The sequence below is a fragment of the Hyperolius riggenbachi genome, chromosome 1 (assembly GCF_040937935.1).
Source record: "Hyperolius riggenbachi isolate aHypRig1 chromosome 1, aHypRig1.pri, whole genome shotgun sequence".
NCBI lineage: Eukaryota > Metazoa > Chordata > Amphibia > Anura > Hyperoliidae > Hyperolius > Hyperolius riggenbachi.
In genome coordinates this window covers 150,368,491-150,387,328 of record NC_090646.1, presented here as the reverse complement: position 1 = coordinate 150,387,328, position 18,838 = coordinate 150,368,491, and the positions used below count along the sequence as shown (strand labels likewise).

At 46.2% G+C, this 18,838-nt stretch overlaps 1 long non-coding RNA gene across 1 annotated transcript; it reads right to left on the bottom strand.

Moving 5' to 3' along the window:
- Positions 1-1,079: 1,079 nt before the first annotated feature.
- Positions 1,080-18,549, bottom strand: LOC137546489 (uncharacterized). The gene is made up of 3 exons (XR_011026269.1): positions 18,477-18,549; positions 6,471-6,613; positions 1,080-1,149 (listed from the first exon to the last, which is right to left on the bottom strand). It is a non-coding gene; the product is annotated as an uncharacterized lncRNA (long non-coding RNA).
- Positions 18,550-18,838: the final 289 nt, after the last annotated feature.

Sequence of the window (18,838 nt, the reverse complement as noted above, 5' to 3'; positions counted from 1 at the left end):
TGGCCAAATAGTAAAACTACACCCTACACATTTTTCACATACAAATAAATTACTTTTACACAAAAAATTAACTCATTACCTCCCACATTCCCAATATTTTTTTTTTTCGTAATTAAAAATAAAAAAATGTACAATAAAAAAAAACACATAAATAGTTACCTTAGGGACTGAACTTTTTAAATATTTATGGCAGGAGGGTACAACACTGTTACTTTATAAACTATGGGCTTGTAATTAGGGATGGACGCAAAACTGAAAAAAATGCACCTTTATTTCCAAATAAAATATTGGCGCCAAACATTGTGATAGGGACAATTTTATAACAGTTTTATAACCGGGACAAAAGGGCAAATACATTTCATGGGTTTTAATTACAGTAGCATGCATTAATTAAAAACTATAATGGCCGAAAACTGAAAAATTATTAATTTTTTCCCAGATTTTTCCTATTTTCCCATTAAAACACATTTAGAATAAAATAATTCTTGGCATAATGTCCCACCTAAAGAAAGCCTAATTAGTGGTGGAAAAAACAAGATATAGATCGTTTAATTGTGGTAAGTAATGATAAAGTTATAGAGGAATGAATGGAATGAGCGCTGAAAGGTGGAAATTGCTCTGGTGGTCAGGGAGTAAAACCCCTCAGTGGTGAAGTGGTTAAACAAAAATAACATTTTACAACTGACTGACAACTGAGAGAATGAAACAGGCAGCTATCCTGTCTAGAATCCAAGAATGCAGCCTCATCCATCCACATCTGATAATCATCTTGTTTTGTAATCTCACTTAAAGCTTGCAAAGTCAACTATTGATATTTAAAGCTAATTTGGGCAGCTTGGGGGTGGGAACTTGGGAGGGTCTAATTATCCATAATTAAAAATGTTTCGTGTATCATCCTGTACTAAGGAGAATGAGATTCACCTGGAAAATGAGAGAGAATTTGAGGCAACTTCATTATCCATAACCGGCTGAGCCTTTTCAGCTCATATAATTCTTGTGCAGCGGGTTAACTCAAAAGCAAAGATTCCCTTCAAGTTGTTGTATATGCTAATAAAAATTCACATTTGTGCGCCTTTCATCCTGGAGAAACTCTTCATTTTAGCATTCATAGGCTTCATTGCTAGGATGCAGCTGAGGTCCACTCTTCACCTGCGGTAGGAGGTTTCAACTTTGAATACACGCTCTAGATGATGGTGGCATCAAGCCATCGTCAATACAATCATTTTTCCCCTGCATGAGAATTTTCTTGCACACAGGGATGTAAGTATAGGAGAGCAGACCCTATGTCTGCGAGTGGGCCCCAAGATATGAGGGGTCCCCAACTACTAACCGTTCCTCCGGCCTGGAACCCACTACAAAACGCTATCGCTAATCGAAATCGCTAGCGTTTTTAATGAGCCTTTTGTACGCGATTTCATAAGCATTTTGTGGCAATTTTGGTAACGATTTGAAAAAGTGTAAGTGCTGGAACCCACAAGAGCGTTTTTTTGAGCATTTTGGCAGCGCTGCGATACGCTAGCGTTTTGCCAAAACGCTCAGCTGATGTTAATGGATGGGGCAACTTCCACAGGAGTGTTTGCGTTTCCCAGAAACGCAAACGCAGGACCTGCAGCATTTTGGGAGCGTTAGCGCTTCAATGTAAAGTATTGAAACGCCAGCAGAAACGCTCAGCAAAACCTAAACTGAGCGGTTTTGCTAGCGTTTTGCGGTTCAGCACACTGTAACAAAATTAAAAATAATTCACAGGACCAATCAGGATAAAAACGCGAAACGCAAAAAACGCTACACAACCGCTGAGCAAAAAAATACACTGTTGCAAAACGCGACCGAAAACGCGCATGAATCCGCTTGCAAACCGCTCAGACAAAATGCTAGAGGTTGCGTTTTGCGTTTGCGGATTTCAGTGGGTTCCAGGCCTAAGTGTTTTGCCAACGATTGTGCAGAGATTTGCGATTAGCGTTTTTAATTCTGATTGGTCCTTTCAATTCATTTTAATTTTTGTACAGTGTCCAGTTATTTAAAAACGTTAGTAAAATAGCTCTGTATAGCGATTCATGAGCTAAATGTAAAATAATACATGGTATTAATCCTAACAATGCGTACAGCTGAACTGAGGCTGGGTGCACACATAGCAGAAACGCTAGCGTTGCGTAAAACTCTGTGTTTTTGCCACTAATGGAAGTCTATGGGCCGCAGGAAAAAATGCATATAAAAGCCACATATGTGTTTTATATGCGTTTTCAAACCTGCATTTTTTAAAACGCTGGTTTTGTTGCATAATATTCATAGACGCATCAAAAACGCACATAATGAAAGTCAATGGGAACGCAATGGTATGCGTTTTTCATGCGTTTTACTTGCGTTTTTATATGCGTTTTCCCCAAAAATTAATTTGTTTTCCTGTATTTCCACTTCCTGCTGTCTTCCCAGTGATTTGCATAAATGGAAATATAAAAACGCATGGAAAACGTTTTGAATATAGGAACCGCAAATGCATTAAAACACACGCAAAACACTTGAAAAAAGCATCTCAAATGTAGTAAAAATACAGCAAAAATGTACGCAGCATAAAACATAAAACATGACATAAAACGCAGCCTTTCACGCTACGTTATGTGTGCTCCCAGCCTGAAGGTATTGCTTATTTCTCAACGAAGGTGGAATTTTAACTTTAAGAAAATAAAAATGTGCAAAATAAGTAAGATGTTATTTCATATGGTATTAATCAATTGGGGATTTAGTTTGCATAGCTGCCCTTATCCTTTAAAGTGAACCTTGAGGCTGCTTTCACATTAAGACGTTACAGGCGCACGTTAGTGCAGCCTGTAACGCAGCCCCACCGCACAGTAATGAAAAATCAATGGGCTGTTCACAGTGTCCACGTTGCGTTACATTGTAACGCAGCACATCCATTGAGAGTGCTGCATGCTGTGCGTTATGCGCGGCTAAGCCGCGTTAGACTGTGCACACATACTCAGTAGTGTTGGGGAGGAGTGGAGAGCGGCCAAGCACATGGCTAATTAATATTCACTGCACAGTGTGATATGCAGTGTTTACTTCCTGGAGCGGCCGCTCTGTGCAGCGATTGGCCGGGCGGGACCACGTGATACCGCATGCGTCCAAGAGTACGCATCACGGACACCAGAGTGAACTGCACAACGTGGCTCACTCTGACGTCCACATGAGAGAGCACCAGGCGTTGCGTTAGGGGCACGTTATGTGCCCTATAACGTCCCCTAAACGCAACGTCCTGGTGTGTAAGTAGCCTCAAGGGAACCTAAACTGAGAAGGATATGGATTTTTCCTTTGAAAATAATACCAGTTACCCCCCCCCCCCCCCCCCCCCCGCGCCGTTCCCCGGAAAAAAATTTGGTCAGGCAGTGTTCCCCGGGCCGGAAAAGGTTGGGAACCACTGGTATAAACAATAAAAGCAAAATCAGAAGCAAAAACAGAGAGCATTACAGCATACACGTACAGTTAACGTAATACAAGCAGAGCATTACAGCATACACGTACAGTTAACGTAAACAAGCAGAGCATTACAGCATACACGTACAGTTAACGTAATACAAGCAGAGCATTACAGCATACACGTACAATTAACGTAATACAGACATAGCAAGACATACACTGATAGCAGGAGCAGAAAAGCGTGGGACTGGAGGAGCAGCCTGAGAGCTGATATGAGCGCTGCCATTTTCGGCACTGGACGCTACACAGCGACACGCTCCCAACTAGACAGGTGCTACCGATTGTCCTCGAAAAGTAGAGAGGAAGCTGGGGGGGATCCTGATGGAGGCGGACAGCAGGGATCACTTGAGCCAGGTTGCTCGAGGAGAAGCGCTTCTAATTTCAAAGTCCGCATGGCTGGGTGATAAGGGTGCAGATGCAGTGAGGGCCCTGCGGTGCCAGGGGGCACCTTTGCTGGGCAGCAGTGGTGGACGTGGGGCCTGGGGCCACCCGGGCTGGGCAGCAGTGGTGGAAATGAGGCCGGGGGCACCTCGCCTGGGCAGCATTGGTGGACATAGGGCCGGGGGGGGGGGGGCACCCTGGCTGGGCAGCAGTGGTGGACATGGGGCCTGGGACCACCCGGGCTGGGCAGCAGTGGTGGACATGAGGCCGGGGGGCATCTCGTCTGGGCAGCATTAGTGGACATAGGGTGAACATAGGGCTGGGGGGGGCACCCTGGCTGGGCAGCAGTGGTGGACAGGCCTGGGGCAGCATACCTACTCTGTGGCTGCGATGGAGCGGCAACAGGCCCTCCATTTACATGGTGGCAGCGTGGTTTTTCCCATGGTGACCGGAGGAGCCGCTGCAGTCAGGCCTCCTCTGCACGTGGAGGGTGTCCCATGTGCCCTTGCTGGTCCCTAGGCCCCTGGGAGACCCGTGGTGGAGGGGGTCCGGCAACCCCAGCAATCCTGAGTTGCAGACGTCGGGTCCCCGCCCGGTGATGTGGAGGTCTCTGGGGGAGGTCTCCGGCGGCGGCCCTGGGCTGCTGGTGATGATGGCGGCGGGAGCACGTGGTGGCCTCTTCCCGGGCGGCAGCCCCAGACATTCAGGATGGCAGCTGGCAGATGAACGCGGAAGGTGGCCCGCAGAGCCACTCATGCGGTGAGGAGCTCCTCCACGTGTAGGCCGAGCAGGAAGCGGCGACGGGTGGGTCGGCTATAGGTGGCAGTGCAGCGGGTGTTGGAGCAGCCAGCAGCGCCCGGAGGTCTCCCCGTGGCCTGATCAGCTGCAGCCCGCCAACGTGTGCAGCGGCAATGTGCTTCCCATCGGCGGCGGCGATGGAGTGGGCTGCGTGGTGGGAAAGCAGCAGCCCTGCGGCAAGCAGTGTGGAAGACCCGAAGAGCATCCCCGCACCCTCCATCCGTGGCAGCATCTCCTGCATCGCAGAGCGGCTGGGCTCCGAACCTCAGACGCAGCTGTACCCCCTGGCTGGAGCAGGACAGAACCAGCACGCCCGCGGCGGGCAGGGCAGTGAGCGATGTTCGGCTGCCTGGCGCCATGTCCCCGCTCTCCCCAGCTTCAGTGGTGCATCCTCGCCGAAGCAGAGCACGTGGGCTGGAAAGCGTCTGCCCTCCCGATCCGCCAGCCGTTGCACGCCCGAGTCCCTCGCATCTTCCCAGGTGGGTTTAGGAGGTCGGGTGGGTGCAAGCAGGAGAGGTTTAGGCGGAAAAAAAAGAAAAAGACCGGAGCCCTGTGGCCGAGGCGTCCGAGCACGGCGCCATCTTGATGTCAACCTTCTGCTTCCTTTGACTATTCTCCTGCTTGTTGATTCTGTACTTCTGCCCATCTGATTCCTGTTGCTGACTCTGCCGGAACTTAACACTGAATCAGCCTTCTGTCTTTGTACTTTATCTGTCCGTACGTTGCCTACTCTGCTTGTCTGACCTTCCTGTCCTCACCAGTGGGCCTAGCCACTGGTGAGGGATCTGTAGTAGCCTTCACCTACTCCTCAGGTGAAGCTCAGCTGCAGCACTGTCTGTAACACCTGCTCCTCAGGTGTCCGCTAGCTACAGTATAGTCTTAATCACCTGCTCCTCAAGTGATCAGCCTTTGCAGCACTGTCTGTAACACCTGCTCCTCAGGTGTCCGCTAGCTGCAGTATAGTCTTAATCACCTGCTCCTCAAGTGATCAGCCTTTGCAGCACTGTCTGTAACACCTGCTCCTCGGGTGTCCACTAGCTGCAGTATAATCTTAATCGCCTGCTCCTCAGGTGATCATCCTTTGCAGCACAGTCAGTGGTCCCTGATCCTCAGGTGTTCACTGGCTGCAGTATAGTCTTAATCGCCTGCTCCTCAGGTGATCATCCTTGCAGCACAGTCAGTGGTCCCTACTCCTCAGGTGTCCACTGGCTGCAGTACAGTCTGAATCACCTGCTCCTCAGGTGATCATTGGCTGCAGTACTGTCTGAGTCACCCGCTCCTCAGAAGATCTCCTCTTCCTCATTACTGTTGCACCAAACACTATCTCACATTGGTTGTCCTGTGTCTGGCTATACTAGCATTATTGGTGATTCTGCAGATCACCACATAATCAGGTATAGCATCTGTATTATTGGTGATACTGCAGATCACCAATAATCAGAAAATATGTTTTGCTGACACCAATCGTTACACTCATGTTAAATTTAAAAACTTAGAAAAGTAGATTAAGAGCAAGCGCCCACTAGAAGAACTTTTGCTGTGCTTGCCGATTGCTGGCAATTGGAAAAAACGCTGCACCAATGGAACCCTATGGGGATGGTTCCACAACAGCATTGCGATTGCGGATCCCAAAATGCAATCTGCCTAATACAATCTTGCGACTGGCCTGTAATCACTGAGAAAATTGCGGTACTTCCATGATTGAGAAATCGCAAGTGATTTCAAAATCGATCCAGTGGGTGCCTGGTTTTACTGTTTTGTCTCAGCTCAATTATACATTCTGTCCTGAGTCTCAGATAGCTAAAATGTGAACTATTTACCTTTGTTATCTATCCCTTGCTTTCAGAAGCCCTGTTCTCTGCCAGGAAAGGGTTTTACTGCTGTATTTCCTTATCAGTGAGAGATGCTCTAGTCTGATGGGGTCCCGACTGGAGAGAAGCTGTTGTATACCTGAATATTAACTCTTTCAGACAGAAAAAGAAGAAAAGGAATAGCATAGCATATGTAATTGTATGATTTGCACTGTACATACACATCTCATCATCTTACATTTCACTTAAGTTTCCCTTTAAAGGACACCCGAAGCAAAAATAAACTAATGAAATAAATGATTGTATCTATCTTCTTTCTCCTAAAAATGACTTTTTAAGAGATTCCTCGGTTTTATTTTATGTTTAAATCTGCTTTTTAAGTTTTAACTGTTTAATTGTTTTTGCTCAATGACGCATTCATTGAAGTATGCCAGAGCTAAAATCTATGAACTATTGACCCTTTTTATCTCTTCCCTGCTCTCAGAAGCCATTTTCTGCTAGGAAAGTGTTTTATAGTTGGAATTTCTTATCAGTGAAGGTCACACTGTAGTCACTTCCCGTCTGAGTCAGGACTGAGTCAGCCACTTACATGCCTGATATTCAACTCTTTCAGGCAGAGAAAGAAAAAAAGGAACACAGCATAGTTATTAGTGTGCTTGGCACTTTACATACACATGTGTTTCTCATCATGTCAAACGTCACTTCGGGTATCCTTTAAGGTAGATGATGAACTAGTACTGGGGACTTTTTGGAACACTCTGTGATCTTGATTATACTAGTAAAATTTTTAACTTTATATGGAACGTATGAATTTATTAATACATGGTGGCAGTCACACAGTAGCATCTCATACGGGCGGTGGTTAGTTTATTGCTAAGTAAATGCATTCAGAGATTATACAGTAAGTGAAAAGAAAGTAAATTATTAAGAGAAAGAAAATATAGAATGGAATAAGCCGATCCATGGGACAGCACAACCTTCAGGACACCTTCAAAGCCTTTCAAGAGTACCTCAAACTAACAGTTTAGTCTCCTTGGGGACCAAGAGAAGTGTAGAGGGATAGAAGAAGCACTGACACAGGTAATACTGCTACAGAGGCGATACTGTGTGATTATGTATGCAAGTATGGTTAAAATAGATCTTTTTATTAGCTTACTGTTACAGTTTGTGCTGAATGCAAAATATAAAGCAATTTGAAACCCAGCCTTGCTAAGTGCTGCATACAGCAGTATTACAAGGCTCTTTGTGACCAAAGCAAAAATGTACAACAAAGCAAACAATATTATAAATTAATTATTTATGCTACAAAAATCAAGCCCTGAACAGCGATGCTCATAATTCTCTGTGATTCCAAAGATCAATGCATAAATCAGCAAATTAAAAAAAGCATTTTCACACTTTTTAATTCTAACTAATACTTCATTTCATTTGAAGGGAATGTGGTACTGAATCAATTACACAATTTACAGTGTGAAAGGTCATGTGAGGTCTCCTAACCTCTATTTTAAAATAGACAAATGCATCTACCAGCTGAATAACAGCTTATTAATCAGTATTAAGAAGCAATCTAAGGCCTAACATGGACGTCAGCCACTGGGTGCTCTTGGATACTTCCTTGCAGCATGAAAAATGATGCTGCAAAACATAAGGTGTTTTATTCCCAGCAGTTTTTCTGTATTTGTGAATGCCAATCAGCCCTTTAATTTAATCTCAGGTTGAGACCAGTGGGCAGGGGTGGAACTATAGGTCGCTGGGTCCCCCTGCAGAGATCAGTTGGCGTAGCAGGAGCTGGGGAGGGGGGGCGGTCTTGTACCCAATGTAATAATGCAAAAAGTGCAGCAAAAGCATTATACATTACCTGTTTCCAGCTATCACATTGTAATGATCCGCTCAGCTGCTTGCGCAGGCAGGCAGCTTTTTGACCACTGTTCAGGTCTGCATTCTGCAGGTCTCTGGAAGAGAGACCTTTTGTCAGTTTTGCAGCTTGCTGTTGCTAGGGAATTTGCATACGTTGGTCATGCAAATTTCCTAGCCACATCCTCTGGAGGTTTGTACTATAAATACCATGTGATATCACAGACCTGGGCTGGTCATAAGGGTTAGTCCTGTGAAACACTCCTGGAGTGTCAGCCTTGCTCATTGTTTTAAGATTAGCTTAGAGTAATTCCTGGGACTGCAGTAGGCAGATTCCCTAGTGCAGTTAGGATTGCATATCTGTTTTGTTTGTCTGTTGCGATTGTTCTGTCCCAGCGGTGGTCGACAGGAAGTCGTTCTGACCTTTGTTCTTGGAGTATAGCTGGAGCAGCGGTTGCTACCAGCTATCTCATCTAATCTGTCTTGCCTGGATCGCACTCGCCTTGCGCTAGTGCTGTGGATCTGTCTCTCTCACTTATTCCTGTTTTCATGTATCTGTCTTGTCTGCTACGAACGCTTGCTGGAGGCTCGGTGAGGTAACCGCTAAGCAAGCGCTCGCGTCCTCTGTTTCATGTTTGTCTGTCGGTGGTTAGTTAGGCGTGCTTGTCTCTGTTGTGCTTAACACGTGGAGACCACGCATAAACGCGTGCACTGTTGCGAATGAGTGCAGTGTTCGCATTTAGTTAGCGTTTGTTATTTTCCTGATCTTCTCATTGTATGATTTGCTGTGCCTTTGCTACTCTCGTGCTCTGCTTTGCTGTAGCCTTGTGTCACCTCTGGCAATTGCCTCTGCCGCGATTGCGTTCCTACTTCATATCTGCTGTTGTGTATGCACCGTCGCGGGTTGGTGACTAGTTTGGTGCACACACATACAATCTGTCCCTTTGCTCAATCTCTTCGCAATAGCTTCTCTTGCGATTGCGTTCTCACTTGGTTGCCTCCGTTGTGCTGTCCGCCGTCGCAGGGTGGAGGCTAGATTGGTGGACATACATACATTCCTCATCTGTGCTTATTCAGTCTTGTGTCACTGTTAGCAATCGCCATCTCTGGCGATTGCCTTCTCACCTGTTCTTCATGGTTGTGTGTTCATCGTCGCAGGGTGGCGACTAGATTGGTGGACACACATACCCTCTGTCACTTTGATCTCTCTCTTTCAGGGCTATCTTGCCCTGCGTTTCTTCCCTTCGTGCAATTCCTGTCTGGCGTGTGTGGCAGGGCAAAGGAGCTGTTCCTCTGCACTCCACAGCTCCACCTGCCGACAGGAATTTCCCTCTACAGGTGCATTGCACCTTTTGCTGGGTTCCCTCAAATTATTCGCTTGTGGAGGATTTCCGCAGTGTCAGCGCACGCCCTGTGCGCTGATCACGGAGAGAATTCCACAATCGTTACAGTATGACCAGCCCAACCGAAATTCCCAGTGTAGAGGGAATTTCCGATTTGTACGATTTGGTCAAATATGGGTCCTGTGTCTTTAAGAGGTTTAAGATACTGGACTCTGAAACCAGAGATGAGTTCATATCAGAATGTTCCAGATTCTTGGCAAACCCTGAATTTCAGGCCACCAATATTTCCACTTGGAGTGGTCAGATTGCTTACAATCTTTTCCAAGGGGATCTGTTTGTGTGGGCTGATGAGTATGCCAGACACAAGAATCTGAGACATAACCCTCGCAGATTTCTAGCTCATGTATTTACTCGTAAGCTTGGAATTTGCATGCCAAGTTATTTCTATGAGTTTTTTCCTGCAGTGCATGATGCTGATCAGATTAGGTTATGCAACATTTCGGTGTCATTACCATATGTTAATGAATTGGTACTTGTAGGCCAATCTGCTGATTCGGCTTGTCAGCCAAAAGATTCGTTGCCCATAACAACCACAAATAAAGAGGTTATTTCTGTCAAGTCTGAAATGTGCAAAACCATTCCGTATGATAATCAGTTCAATGTTTCTCATGCTACTTTAGCTTCTAAGCAGATGCAAGAGAACTGCCTGGATACGTTTCTTGCATTTAAACAGACATGCAAAGTGGCTAAAAAGGGCAAAATTAAAAATCGCAAGCATCTGAATAAAACATTCCCTAATGATGTGTACAATGATGTTGCTCAGTCTCCAGGTTTTTTGCCCCAATCCAAAGCTTATGTGGATCCTATTATAGGTAGGATTGCACACTATATTAAAGCAGTTAAAAAATCTGTTCTGGTTCCTGATCTCCACCCATATGGAGATTATCTAGATACTGGCTTGTTTGAACCTCCATTTGCCTCATGGGACATTGGGGCCTTGATGGAGGAATTTGATTTTGATTGGAAAGCATTTTGCAATTTTTACAACGCAAAAAGCGAAGATGTCTTGAATGATTGTCTCGATTCTATGTACCTTTTGATTGATTCCGATGAATGTGACGAGGGTGATGTGGATCTGGTTATTTATGTGTGGCAGACGATTTTGGATGAGTTGCACACACACCAATCAATTGATTTCAATAAAGAGACATCGTTGTCGGATGATTGTTCCTGCCTTTCTGGGGTAAAGCATGTGAGTCTTGACATTGTGCGATCTGAAATGAATGGGTGTACCACTGTGGTTGATTCCTGTGTGAATCCTGAAAGATTCTCTCCTGACTATGTGCAGTTTGAATCTATGCGATCTAATGCCTGTTTCTCGGATGTTCCTGCAGATTGTGATCAGCATGAATGTGCCAGTTTTCTCAAGGATGTGTGGGACCCCTTGTCATTTAGAGACAGATCTTTAAAGAGAACCCGAGGTGGCATTGCATTATGCTAGTGGGGCACAGAGGCTGGTTGGGCACACTAACACCAGCCTCTGTTGCCCCATGGTGTGCCTCAAAGACCCCCCTGCTCGCCGCTATACCCCCGCAGTGCTGGCGACACGCAGCGTGTCGCCAGCACAATGTTTACCTAAGCGCTGTCTGTCAGCGCCGCTCCGCCGCCTCCTCCGCATCACCGCTACCCGCCCATGTCCCTTCCCTCCCGCTGATTGGAGGGAAGGGACGAGGGCGGGTAGCGGCGATGCGGAGGAGGCGGGGGAGCTGCGCTGACAGACAGCGCTAGGGTAAACATTGTGCTGGCGATGCGCTGCGTGTCGCCAGCACTGCGGGGTCTATAGCGGCGAGTAGGGGGGTCTTTGAGGCACACGATGGGGCAACAGAGGCTGGTGTTAGTGTGCCCAACCAGCCTCTGTGCCCCACTAACATAATGCAATGCCACCTCGGGTTCTCTTTAAGATCTTCCATCTGTGATCCTGCTATGGGGAAAATTCCTAAATTATGCAGCATCAAAAGTAAAATTAATATGTCTAATAAAGTTTTTCCTGATGTTGTCGCTATTTCTACTGCAAATGCATCTTTGTCTCACCCTGTTGTTCACACCTGTAAGGGCCCGTTGCCTGGTGACAGTTGCTCCAGTGTTTCTGTCCTGAACGCCTTACAGTCTGCCCCGCAGATCGCCGAGGTTTGCGCTATGGAAGCGTCAGTTTCACAACCTAAAGCGATTTTTGATTCGCAAGTTTTGCGTTCTGACTCCTCGGATTTGACATTGTTAGCCGAATCTAAGAATGAGACAGCGCTTCGGTTTTGCGAATCTGATGCTGAAACTTCTTTGCTTTGCCCAGAGAAGCTTTCTCTGAATCTGCCCTGTACCATGAATGAAAACATGATCTCCATTCGCACTGACATTTGTGAGTCCCTTTCTTGTTCTGAGGAAAATGCTGATTCTGCACCCTGTACTCTGGATGAGTTAATATGGCCTTGTTTAGAGTCTCCTGCAGTGTCCCTAGAGGCTCGTCTAGGTATTGCTACTATACTCACCTGTTTTTCTGCAGTTTTGGAGTTGCAAGCTAGTTTGACTGCTACGCAGAATTCTGGGTGCAGTGAGATTAAAGTTAGGGAGTCAGTGTGTGTTCCAGTAAATATTCCTGTACATTCTGCTCATGATGATGAAATTCAGTCTCAGTTTATGGTGGAACCTTCCCTGGGACATCTGCCCTGTCCACAAAATAAAGTTCCAGTTTTGCCCTGTAACATGGATAGTTCAGAATCCTTCTTAGAAAACTTGGAAAATGATGTTCCTGAGGTCTTGTCTGATGTCCTGGAGACCTCCGAGTTCCTCCCAAAGGGTGCAGAACTTGTAGGAGATGTCTCCTGCCCCCCAAGTCCCTCTGAGGTGTTGCCCACTTCAGTAGGCATTGCTGTTGTGCTGACTACCTTTGCAGCTCTGGTAGAGCTTCACTCATATGTAGTCAATGATGATATTATTGTCACAGAGATTTCTAGGTTTGAGTCCAAGCCTTCTTTTGAAAGTCCAGTGCTTGAGACCACTGCCCGTGACGATTCTCTGCCCGGTTCTGGTTTTGGTCTTGTCGTGATGGACTCTGAGGTTGGCAGTTCCTCGAAGTGTCCTGAGGTTCCCCTTGGGCTAGTGTACCCCGATGTGTTCTGTGACCCAGAAAGCCCAAGTGTGTCTCGGTTGCCAGCCTGCTCAGATGCTTCCTCGGTGGAAACCTGTTCTGATGTTGCCTGCCTGCCTGCATGCCCAGAGGTGGTCCCTGAAGGCCCTGGTCTTGATGCTTGTCCTGGTAATTCTGAATCCGGAATTGTCATTAGTTCCATAGGGGTTCTTGATAGTTCTCCATGTGAGCCTGGTGATCGTTCTGCCCTCCTGGGATCTCTGCGGAGCTTCAAAGTGTTCTGGGAGATCCTGGGAGAAATATTTCCTGATACCTTAGATGAGATCAGCAGTGGGTGCTTTGTGGAAAGGGACACTTCGAATGGGTATTGTGGCAGGTTTGGTATTTTTGGACGGTCCCTGGAAGGTGGTGGGCATGGCTCGGTGGGTGTCGATGGCTTCTTCTCTGGCATTCACAGTCCTGATGGGTGTTACACTAAGACTTGTGGTACTGATGGGCATGTTTCGGTGGCTTCTCCTTCCGATGAGGTCGGTTTCGGGTGGGCTGACTCTGGAATTGGGCCTTGTCGGGCTGTCTCGACCTTCATGAGTCTTCAGTTAGAGTCTTTTGCAAATATCAGTTTAGAGGCTCGTCTGGAATCCGACCCTAGAGGAGGGGGTACTGTAATGATCCGCTCAGCTGCCTGCGCAGGCAGGCAGCTTTTTGACCACTGTTCAGGTCTGCATTCTGCAGGTCTCTGGAAGAGAGACCTTTTGTCAGTTTTGCAGCTTGCTGCTGCTAGGGAATTTGCATACGTTGGTCATGCAAATTTCCTAGCCACATCCTCTGGAGGTTTGTACTATAAATACCATGTGATATCACAGACCTGGGCTGGTCATAAGGGTTAGTCCTGTGAAACACTCCTGGAGTGTCAGCCTTGCTCATTGTTTTAAGATTAGCTTAGAGTAATTCCTGGGACTGCAGTAGGCAGATTCCCTAGTGCAGTTAGGATTGCATATCTGTTTTGTTTGTCTGTTGTAATTGTTCTGTCCCAGTGGTGGTCGACAGGAAGTCGTTCTGACCTTTGTTCTTGGAGTATAGCTGGAGCAGCGGTTGCTACCAGCTATCTCATCTAATCTGTCTTGCCTGGATCGCACTCGCCTTGCGCTAGTGCTGTGGATCTGTCTCTCTCACTTATTCCTGTTTTCATGTATCTGTCTTGTCTGCTATGAACACTTGCTGGAGGCTCGGTGAGGTAACCGCTAAGCAAGCGCTCGCGTCCTCTGTTTCATGTTTGTCTGTCAGTGGTTAGTTAGGCGTGCTTGTCTCTGTTGTGCTTAACACGTGGAGACCACGCATAAACGCGTGCACTGTTGCGAATGAGTGCGGTGTTCGCGTTTAGTTAGCGTTTGTTATTTTCCTGATCTTCTCATTGTATGATTTGCTGTGCCTTTGCTACTCTCATGCTCTGCCTTGCTGTAGCCTTGTGTCACCTCTGGCAATCGCCTCTCCCGCGATTGCGTTCCTACTTCATATCTGCTGTTGTGTATGCATCGTCGCGGGTTGGCGACTAGTTTGGTGCACACACATACAATCTGTCCCTTTGCTCAATCTCTTCGCAATCACTTCTCTTGCGATTGCGTTCTCACTTGGTTTCCTCCATTGTGTGTCCGCCGTCGCAGAGTGGCGGCTAGATTGGTGGACATACATACATTACTCATCTGTGCTTATTCAGTCTTGTGTCACTGTTAGCAATCGCCATCTCTGGCGATTGCCTTCTCACCTGTTCTTCATGGTTGTGTGTTCATCGTCGCAGGGTGGCGACTAGATTGGTGGACACACATACCCTCTGTCACTTTGATCTCTCTTTTTCAGGGCTATCTTGCCCTGCGTTTCTTCCCTTCGTGCAATTCCTGTCTAGCGTCTGTGGCAGGGCAGAGGAGCTGTTCCTCTGCACTCCACAGCTCCACCTGCCGACAGGAATTTCCCTCTACAGGTGCATTTCACCTTTTGCTGGGTTCCCTCAAATTATATGCTTGTGGAGGATTTCCGCAGTGTCAGCGAACGCCCTGTGCGCTGATCACGGAGAGAATTCCACAATCGTTACACACATCCCTTCCACTTCCTGGTTAGTTAGCAAGTGCCGTGTAGCCAGCCAAACCCCATGTGCCATCATTCCCCCGCATAGTGATTGGCTGCCTGCACGGCACAGGAAGTGGAGAGGGCGCGATTGCTGGGAGCAGGTATGTATAATAAGGCTTCTGCTGTGCATTCTGTATATTTACATTAGGTATAGCACTGACCCCAGCCCCCTCCCCCAGCTTCCGAGCTATAGATACGCCACTGCCAGTGGTTTAAGAATTTGGAGGAAGAACAGAAAGTACCAGAGAAAAGATGATTGTATGCAATATTTTGAGTGTTATTTAGTGGGTTTTTTTCTCCATGGGGCTAATTCACAAAGGTTTTTTGTTGAATTATCTCACCTTATTTACTTACAATTTATCCCTCCTTAGCATTGACCCCCCCTCTTCACACACACACACGCACACATGTAATGGCTAGTTTGTAACACCGTTTGCCACACTGTAATGCACCATGTATGCACTGCATGCAGTGCATTACCGCAAAACGTGAGCGCTGTATGTTGTGGTGAAGCATACTTTTCATTGAACAGCATGCATTGTAACACACAGATAATGTGCGGCACTGGTTTCCCGTTATGTTGCATTCATGCTGCTACAGGGAATGTGAGGAAACGGGCACTGTGAATTTGGCCTTAAGCTCAGTTCACACTATGGGTGCAGCATAATGGGGCATTGCTACAAGGCAGACACAGTCATTGCTGTAAAACCATCAAAGCAGTAGGGGTGTGAACGGTTGCAATAAACATCGCTTCCTGCTTCCTGCTTATAAACCAATAAGACAGAGAGAGGAGAATTCCGAATATTGTTTAAGCCGGATATAGTTGCCATGGCTTCCAGCAAGATTCTTATAAGAACAGCAGGCTGAAGATGAAAGATAATATTTAATGCCACTCGGTTTCATAATAGCTTGAAAAGTGATGATATATAGATTTTCTACTAAAGTGTGGAGTAAGTCTTTAACCTTAAATTTTATACTAACTCTAACAGCATTTCTACCATCACAATAAGCGTAACTGACTCTAATTAAGGCTTCTCTTTCTTTATTAGAGCCAGAAGTATTAGACACTTGGCACTAATAAGAACAATTCTTTCCCTACCCACCCTTCCTCACATCAACTAATTTAGCAAATAAGACTAAACTTTTACTATAGGTCCATTTTAAAAGGTACTAATTAAGTAAAAAGATCATAGGTTTATCTATGGAGCTGTAATGCAGAAAATGAGGTGCCTGCCAAACTTACTGTCCAGCGCTGCTGCAACATTTTAGTCAAGAAAATTAAACCTAGTTGCCTTTGTCTTTCCATTTTCAGCAGGGGATAAAAGGAGAAAAATGCGTTGGGACTGGCTTACTAAGCAGAGGTTTTGCAAGTTGCGATCCTCCATCTTTCCTTTGTGTAAATATATCAATGGTAAAGGTAAAGAACATATGAGTGCAGCAGTCACCCCACTTATGAAATGCGGCAATGTCACTACCACCCACATCTACCATGCAGGGCCAAAGAACACATGGAGACACTTGTGCCCAAATATACAAAGTGTAGATCGAGACATTGCCCCTCAATTATCAGTGCCAAGCTAAGTGGGTTTAAAAACTGATTCTCAAGCAACAAGTACCCACTATAGTGCCGTCACTGCCCTCACAAGCCATTGGTAAACACACATGCGCACACACACACTAACATGCTTGGCAGAGCAGGAGATATTAAAAAGAAACACATCCTGTATATAGTGAGGGTTTTTAAGAGTCATATAGATAGGGTCTAGAGATGACCCAAACCTCCGATTTTCAGTTTGCGAACTTCCGCAAAAAGTTAGGTTTGCAGGAACTTTTGGGAACCGCAATAGACTTCAAAGGAGAGGCCGAACTTTGAAAACTAGAAACATTTATGCTGGCCACAAAAGTGATGGAAAAGATGTTTCGAGGTGTCTAACATCTGAGTTTTTTCAGTGACTACAAGAGGGAAACATTTTTCAAAAATACCTTATAGTTTTTGAGAAAATTGATTTTAAAGATCTCCTTCTGACCGTGGTAAAATAAACGCCCGCTGAATTTAGCGGTTAATAGCAAAGCCCCTTTAAAAGCTAGAAACACCAAAATTGCTGGCAATGTTAAGTAGAACAGTGAGAACAAAAAGAAAAAAAATTCAAAAAGACCTTATAATTTTTGAGAAAATCGATTTTAAAGTTTCAATGTAAATTCTCCTTCTGACCGTGGGAAAATAAACCCACGCCGACTTTAGCGGTTAATAGCAAAGCCCCTTTAAAAGCTAGAAACACCAAAATTGCTGGGAATGTTAAGTAGAATAGTGGGAACAAGAAGAAACTTTTTTTTTCAAAAAGACCTTATACTTTTTGAGAAAATCAATTTTATAGTTTCAAAGAAAAAAGAGCTGATTCATTAACAAAGAACCGATTCATAAAAAAGAAGCGGATGATTCATGAACCATTAGTAGAGCTTAGAATGCGTCCTATGCAGGATGTATAGCTGCCGGCTCCTGCTGTCTCTCCCCACCTGCCTTCACCTGTCACCCTCACCTAGGCTGGCACCCGGTGCACCCATGGGTCTTAATTGAAGATCGCAAGATAAGAGGAGAATGTATTCGTTGGATCATTTGCCGGAGATGGGGAAGAGCCCCTTGTCCATGGATTGGACAAGGACTCGGGGGGGGGGGGGGGGGAGGGGAAGGCTTGGCCGCCCCTCCCCCGGAATCCCCCAACTTCCCCCAACTTCGGTGCCCCAGGAGGAGGTGGGGGCGACGACTCCCTGGGGGGGTTCATGGTGGCATCTCGGAGTCCCCTTTAACCAGAGATACTTACCTGTACCTTTTTAAAAAAATTCTCACGCCAATATCCTCGGTAAATTATCCAACGAATACAGTATCCTCTTATCTTGCGATCTTCAATTAAGACCCATGGGTGCACCGGGTGCCAGCCCAGGTGAGGGTGACAGGTGAAGGCAGGTGGGGAGAGACAGCGGGAGCCGGCAGCTATACGTCCTGCATAGGACGCATTCTAAGCTCTACTAATGGTTCATGAATCATCCAGTTCTTTTTAATGAATCGGTTCTTTTTTAATGAATCGGCTCTTTTTTCTTTGAAACTTTAAAATCGATTTTCTCAAAAAGTATAAGGTCTTTTTGAAAAAAATGTTTCCTCTTGTAGTCACTGCCCTCCTCTACATACCCTGCAAATTTCGATTTTCTCAAAAAGTATAAGGTCTGTTTGAAAAAAAATGTTTCCTCTTGTAGTCACTGCCCTCCTCTACATACCCTGCAAATTTGGTGTTTTTACTATGTAAGGGGACTTTGCTATTGACCGCTAAAGTCGGCGAGCATGAAAGTCTATGCTGACGATCACGCGGGTGCGCACCTGACGCACCAGCATGCGCACCCGATCGCCTGCGCACACGCCAGGCAGCTCACTGCCCCATCCTATCTCAACGGCTGTCTGGGTCCGTGCTGCGCACATGCGCAGTAGCAAAAAGCATGGACCCAGCTACACAGAGACAGGCACACGCAGGGACACAGGGGTTTTATTACAGAGGATAGAAGTACCTGGTTGATCCTGGTCTTATTACCAGGAGAGAGGAAGTTGATGGGCAGGTGGAAGTTATTTGCCCGGCCTCCTCCCTGGTAGTGGTGGTCACTATGGGTACAGCTGACACATCACTGCTAAACAGACCAAACTACATGTCTTGCACTGGCCCAAACTGTCAGTCAGTCAGGCCTTTTCCATGGGCAGGTGAAGGCGGTTAATTCCCCTGTCTGTTAGCTGCTCCCGATCACTAATACTTGCTAGTGCTTGGAATGGTCGGTGGACAGGTGCCCTTCCCCCATAGAGCTGGATCTGAGACGGGACATGAGACAGTCTTTGGCTGATGAGTAATGCCATCATGTGTCAAACTCATCGCACATGG